Source organism: Triticum aestivum, chromosome 2B (genome assembly GCF_018294505.1).
Source record: "Triticum aestivum cultivar Chinese Spring chromosome 2B, IWGSC CS RefSeq v2.1, whole genome shotgun sequence".
NCBI lineage: Eukaryota > Viridiplantae > Streptophyta > Magnoliopsida > Poales > Poaceae > Triticum > Triticum aestivum.
In genome coordinates this window covers 810,993,861-811,000,792 of record NC_057798.1, presented here as the reverse complement: position 1 = coordinate 811,000,792, position 6,932 = coordinate 810,993,861, and the positions used below count along the sequence as shown (strand labels likewise).

At 43.7% G+C, this 6,932-nt stretch overlaps 1 long non-coding RNA gene across 1 annotated transcript; it reads left to right on the top strand.

The window, feature by feature from the left end:
- The first annotated feature begins 5,711 nt into the window (after positions 1–5,711).
- LOC123042993 (uncharacterized) lies at positions 5,712–6,647 on the top strand. Its single transcript, XR_006418976.1, has 2 exons — positions 5,712–5,967; positions 6,061–6,647. It is a non-coding gene; the product is annotated as an uncharacterized lncRNA (long non-coding RNA).
- Positions 6,648–6,932: the final 285 nt, after the last annotated feature.

The window sequence follows — 6,932 nt, the reverse complement described above, 5'->3', positions numbered from 1 at the left end:
GCCTAAGCACTACAACAATATGACCGAGGTGTGTAACTATGGAGGGGGGCACCGCACATGGCTAAAACAATTGTCAACTTGTGTCTTTTAGGGTGCCCCCTTGCCCCCATATATGAAGGAGCAAGGGGGGAGGCCGGCCGGCCCCTGTAGGGCGCGCCCCAAGTAGGATTCCTACTAGGAATCCTATTCCTAGTAGGTTTCCAACAAGGGGAAGAGAGGGGGAAGGAAGGAGAGGGAGAGAGAGGGAAGGCAAGGGGGCGCCGCCCCCCTTCCTTGTCCTATTCGGGCTCAGGGGGAGGGGGCGCGGGGCCTGCCCTGGCCGGCCCCTCTCTCTCTCCACTAGGGCCCATCGAGGCCCATTAGTTCCCCGGGGGGTTCCGGTAACCCTCCAGCACTCCGGTTTTATCCGAAACTTCTCCGGAACATTTCCGGTGTCCGAATATAGTCATCCAATATATCAATCTTTATGTCTCAATCATTTAGAGACTCCTAGTCATGTCGGTGATCACATCCGGCACTCCAAACAATCTTTGGTACAACATATCACATAAACTCATAATACCAATCGTCATCGAACGCTAAGCGTGCGGACCCTACGGGTTCGAGAACTATGTAGACATGACCAAGACAAGTCTCCGGACATTAACCATTAGTGGAACCTGGATGCTTATATTGGTTCCTACATATTCTACAAAGATCTTTATCGGTCAAACCGCATAACAACATATGTTGTTCCCTTTGTCATCGTATGTTACTGGCCCGAGATTCGATCGTCGGTATCTCAATACCTAGTTCAATCTCGTTACCTGCAAGTCTCTTTACTCATTCCGTAATACTTTATCCTGCAACTAACTCATTAGTCACAATGCTTGCAAGGCTTATAGTGATGAGTATTACCGAGAGGGCCCAGAGATACGTCTCTGAAACACAGAGTGACAAATCCTAATCTTGATCTATGCCAACCCAATAAAACACCTTCGGAGATACCTGTAGAGCACCTTTATAATCACCCTTTTACGTTGTGACGTTTGGTAGCACATAAAGTGTTCCTCCAGTATTCGGGAGTTGCAAAATCTCATAGTTTGAGGAACTTGTATAAGTCATGAAGAAAGCAGTAGCAATGAAACTAACACACCTATAATGCTAAGCTAACGGATGGGTCATGTCCATCACATCATTCTCCTAATGATGTGATCCCGTTCATCAAATGACAACACATGTCTATGGTTAGGAAACATAACCATCTTTGATTAACGAGCTAGTCAAGTAGAGGCATACTAGGGATTATATGTTTTGTCTATGTATTCACACATGTACTAAGTTTCCGGCTAATACAATTCTAGCATGAATAATAAACATTTATCATGAACTAAGGAAATAAATAATAACTTTATTATTGCCTCTAGGGCATATTTTCTTCGGTCTCCCACTTGCACTAGAGTCAATAATCTAGATTACATAGTAGTGATTCTAACACCCATGGAGCTTTTGTGCTAATCATGTTTTGCTCGTGGAAGAGGCTTAGTCAATGGGTCTGCAACATTCAGATCCGTGTGTATCCTGCAAATCTCTATGTCCCCTTCCGACACTTGATGACGGATGGAATTGAAGCGTCTCTTGATGTGCTTGGTTCTCTTGTGAAATCTGGATTTCTTTGACAAGGCAATTGCACCAGTATTGTCAACAAAAGATTTTCATTGGACCCGATGCACTAGGTATGACACCTAGATCGGATATGAACTCCTTCATCCAAACTCCTTCATTTGCTGCTTCCGAAGCAGCAATGTACTCCGCTTCACACGTAGATCCCGCCATGACGCTTTGCTTGGAACTGCACCAACTGATAGCTCCTCCATTCAATAAAAATACGTATCCGGTTTGCGACTTAGAGTCATCCGGATCAGTGTCAAAGCTTGGATCAACGTAACCGTTTACGACGAGCTCTTTTTCACCTCATAAACGAGAAACATATCCTTAGTCCTTTTCAGGTATTTCAGGATGTTCTTGACCGCTGTCCAGTGCTCCACCCCGGGATTACTTTGGTACCTCCCTGCTATGCTTATAGCAAGACATACATCAGGTCTGGTCCACAGCATTGCATACATGATAGAACCTATGGCTGATGCATATGAAATGACTTTCATTTTCTCTCTATCTTCTACGGTGGTCGGGCTTTGAGTCTGACTCAACTTCACACCTTGTAACACAGGCAAGAACCCTTTCTTTGACTGATCCATTTTGAACTTCTTCAAAACTTTATCAAGGTATGTGCTTTGTGAAAGTCCAATTAAGCCTCTTTATCTATCTCTATAGATCTTGATGCCCAATATGTAAGCAGCTTCTCCAGGTCTTTCATAGAAAAACTCTTATTTAGGTATCCCTTTATGCTATCCAAAAATTCTATATCATTTCCAATCAACAATATGTCATCTACATATAAGATTAGAAATGCTACAGAGCTTCCACTCACTTTCTTGTAAATACAGGCTTCTTCAAAAGTATGTATAAAACCATATGCTTTGATCACACTATCAAAGCGTTTATTCCAACTCCGAGAGGCTTGCACCAGTACATAAATGTATCGCTAGAGCTTGCACACTTTTCTACCACCTTTTGGATCGACAAAACCTTCCGGTTCCATCATATACAACTCTTCTTCCAGAAATCCATTCAGGAATGCAGTTTTGACATCCATTTGCCAAATTTCATAATCATAAAATGCAGCAATTGCTAACATGATTCGGACAGACTTAAGCATCGCCTACGGGTGAGAAAGTCTCATCGTAGTCAACTCCTTGAACTTGTCGAAAACCTTTCGCAACAAGTCGAGCTCTGTAAATAGTAACATTACCGTCTGCGTCGGTCTTCTTCTTAAAGATCCATTTATTTTCTATGGCTTGCCGATCATCGGAAAAGTCCATCAAAGTCCACACTTTGTTCTCATACATGGATCCCATCTCAGATTTCATGGCCTCAAGCCATTTCGTGGAATCTGGGCTCATCATCGCTTCCTCATAGTTCGTAGGTTCATCATGGCTTAGTAACATGACTTCCAGAACAGGATTACCGTAGAGAAAAAAAATTCCAAGTGATGCAAAACTAACCTTTTTGGTGATCCAAAACTACTTTTAGCCAAAATATTAAATATGCTTTCATGACACCTTTTTGTGCTAGCAAAATCTAATATAGCATTTACTAGCATAAGTTCAACGCACTTAACTAACATGCATACTACTTAGCAATGTTCTAAGAGATGCACTCTCGAAACACCTACTAGTCCTCCAAATCCGGTGAAGGTGGGGGCATTCTCACTATCCTCCACGGTGGTGGTGGGGCGTTCTTGGCGGCATTAGCCCTAGCATACATCCACATCAGGCTTTCTGAACCTGATTCAAAGATTTCATCTCCTGCATCGCCCATTTTAGGACCAATTCTAGCCTACTCCGAATCAATATCCGAGCACGCTCTGCATCCCAGGCCTCCTATCTGACAACTTCCGCTGTATTTCCCAATTCACTGATCATATCATTTTTGCAAAGTTGCAAGTCCTCTACCAGGTCTGGGCTCTCGCGTGTGAGAGTCTGCATCTTCTTTAGCTCCTCCATGCACTTCCACCATCTCTGTACCGCATCCAAAATCCTTGCTGTCGGTGCCATGAACCATTGAGGAGGCACTCCCAACTCCTCTCGCGAAGGAGTGGGTGATGATGGTGCGGTACAAGGCATGATGAGGAGGCATGGAGTCAACGACGGATGTCCTGAAAATTGGCAAAGGACCTTAATTATAGTACTAGCATGACACAATTAAAGTAATTCGATTATTAACAACCATAGAACAATACCAAATTCTTCAACAAATCTCATCCCTAAGATGGTGGTGTATATATATCGTGGACTCTCCCTCACGGTTATTTCAATTTCGGTGATGTTCACTGTTGTACTTCCCCTCCTGCTTACCAATGCTCACAGGAGTAGAACTACAACATTGACCCCCTACGACAACAGTCGGTATCCTTCAACAACTGCCATCCCTCAGATGGTGGTGTATATATAGCGTGAGATCTCCCCCACGGGTATTTCGATTGTCGGTGATGGTCACTGTTGTACTTCCCCTCCTGCTTACCAATGTCTCACATGATTGTAGTCGTCGCTAGGTGGTCTATAGGTTTGAATGTAATTTTTATTATTTCTGTTGTTCGTTGTACTGCCATGATTGAAGATGGATAGACCAGAAGTTTTCACGAAAAAAGCAAGGTGTATAGGTGTGCAGGCCGGCGACTGAGATCAGCTAAGTCACCTAACTTTGTAGTGGCTGGCATGTGAGTCAGCCAAGTCACCTAACTTTGAAGTGGATGGCATGTAGACCCACATGTGAGGTGACTTAAATCAGAGAATCTCTGTCCACGGGCCGGATGTACATACACTTAGAGTGTATTTGGTGATATCACACACATAGGCATGGAAAAATAGAAATTTACTACTCTTGAAATTTTCACGAAAAAACATATTAACCAGTCATGCTCTATATGAAAATCTCAAAATATAGGTTACCATACAAAAAGCTAAAATACAACTTTAACTCGTGTTGAAAAAACTATGGTTATTATTATTAATATTGATTTGTAAAAAATATAATGTGTGATTTCCTTTCATAGTTTTTTATGAATTGTTTTTGTAAAATTCTATACATGAGTGTACTTTCTGTCCAAAATAGTATCATCCTATGCATACCTGGCAGGCCAGATGTTTGGCTAGTTCTACTCTAACTCATGTGTACAAGCAAGGTGACATGCTTACATACACACCAATAAATCCTACCTCAATTAATAATAAGAAAACTATGGGTGATTGATCAATATTATTCAGCATGATGTTGACCATTTGAGCATCCAATTGGACCGATTTGCACACCACAAACAAATAATTTCCCGGTCCACATGTACATCCTCTGCACACACAAAAATGGTGTGTAACCGTTGGGGCATCCATAAGACACTCACTAATTTTTCTTAAACCCATAAAACTATGACATTTCATAGATCCATCCATGAGATAAAAGGATTTTTTGTCCCAAAACATAGCTAAATAATCAATAAGATTTGATATTCAAATATGTTCAGGAATTAATCTGGCCATGTAAGCTATCCTATTTTCCCGCAATGATAATATCAAGATGTCATGCATGTATGACCCATGAAACGATCCAACGTCCTAGAATTCAGTCGTGTTGGTTATGGACAAGATGCATGCATGCACACACCCTTATGAAGGCGCACCTACACACCCTACCCCTATGAGCACCTTCGAGAGACTGAGCCGCAATATCATCTTGAGATTTACGAAGTCACCATTGAAACGTTTCCTCCCACTGAAAGTGCATCGCCGAAAATTATGAAATAAATTCAGGAATAATGAGAGCACCAGGACTTGAACCCTGGTGGGCTGGGATACCACTGTCCCTCTAATCATACAACACAGGTTGGTTCACTATACATTGTCGTAAACTAATAGTATGATATATTGGTAAATCAAATCGGGTGTGGACAAAATTCATCTGTCAAGTCTGGTAAAAAAAAAGAGTTAGGATGGAAGTACCAATCAAGAAAGAAACAGAAGAAAAAATGTTGATCGATTTGTCCTGGCGGACGGCGCATGCATGCGTGCATGCATATAGGGTGTGTTTGGTAGCCTGCACGGAGGGTGCATGAGCCTAAAAGTTCTCCATCAAACCCACTTTTTGCTGTTTGGTAGAGTGCATGGGCTCTTGTGGGCTATGCTCAACCGATGCAAAAAGGGCCCTCAGCTATGCTCGCTCGAGCACCCCCAGCCAGGCGAGCCGGGGTCAGCTAGGCTGCGTTAGACCCACGGCCCCCTCGAACGACCACCCCTCCCGAACCCCACCTCTCCCTCGTGACTCCATTTTTGACCTAGCCGCCCCTCTTCAACCTCGTCGCCGCCGCCGTGGGAGGTAGCGCCTCCACCCTTCCTCCCTTCTTTCACCTCCTTCTCCCTCCTCCCTTCCTTACTTCCTTCCACTAACCCCCTCCCCCTTCCCCTCCAGCTGCCACGCCTGAGCTCCGTCCAGTTCGTCCACCCCCGTGGCGACGGCGACTGGCGGCGCGCGAGTCCTCGCGGGGCTGCGCTTACGGCGACGCGGGCGTGACGCGGGACCGCAGTAGACGCTGGAGTTTGCCAACGAGCTGCTGCTGTTGGTCAACGGGAGGAGGTCGATCGCGATCTGGAGTGCCTGACAGTGCTCCTCGATCTGACAGTGCTCCCCGATCTGGAGATGCTACCGCCGCTGCACCTCACACACTCCCTGTTGATCCATTCCTCACTCTGTTTTACTTGTTCCTTCCTCTTGATTTTGATTGGAATTGGTAATAGTTCTGCTGCATGATGCGTTCGTCACGTTCAGGTTCAGTAGGTTCAGTAGTAGTTGCAGCACTACTGAAGCACAAGAAGAAATCGACTTCTGCAGTGTTATGCAATTGTTATTGTCTAACTGGAATCCAATAAAGCTATGTAATATGAATCTAGTGATGTTATATTGCTGAGATTATGTTTATTGTTCCAATATGCTGAGATATGAATCTAGTAATTGTTTCTTCATATTTATATATAGCTGAAATAATCTTTCATCGTCCAGATTATGTCAAAACGGTGAAGTTTTATTGCTTGAATTATTAGTGAAATGTAGAAATGTTGTTCAAAATTGTATTAGCACCAAAACTTTATTGATACAGCCTACCTCAGATACAGGCTACCAAACACAGTCCTGATAGAGCATGTCTCAACACATACATCACAACCAAACAACTCCACATGCATGTACCCAGCATGTCTAGACTTAGCATGTCTCAAAGAGAAACAACTATGCTAGGGTGGGAACAGCTGCCAAACACACCCATAAGGTCACTTCGATCTGAACCA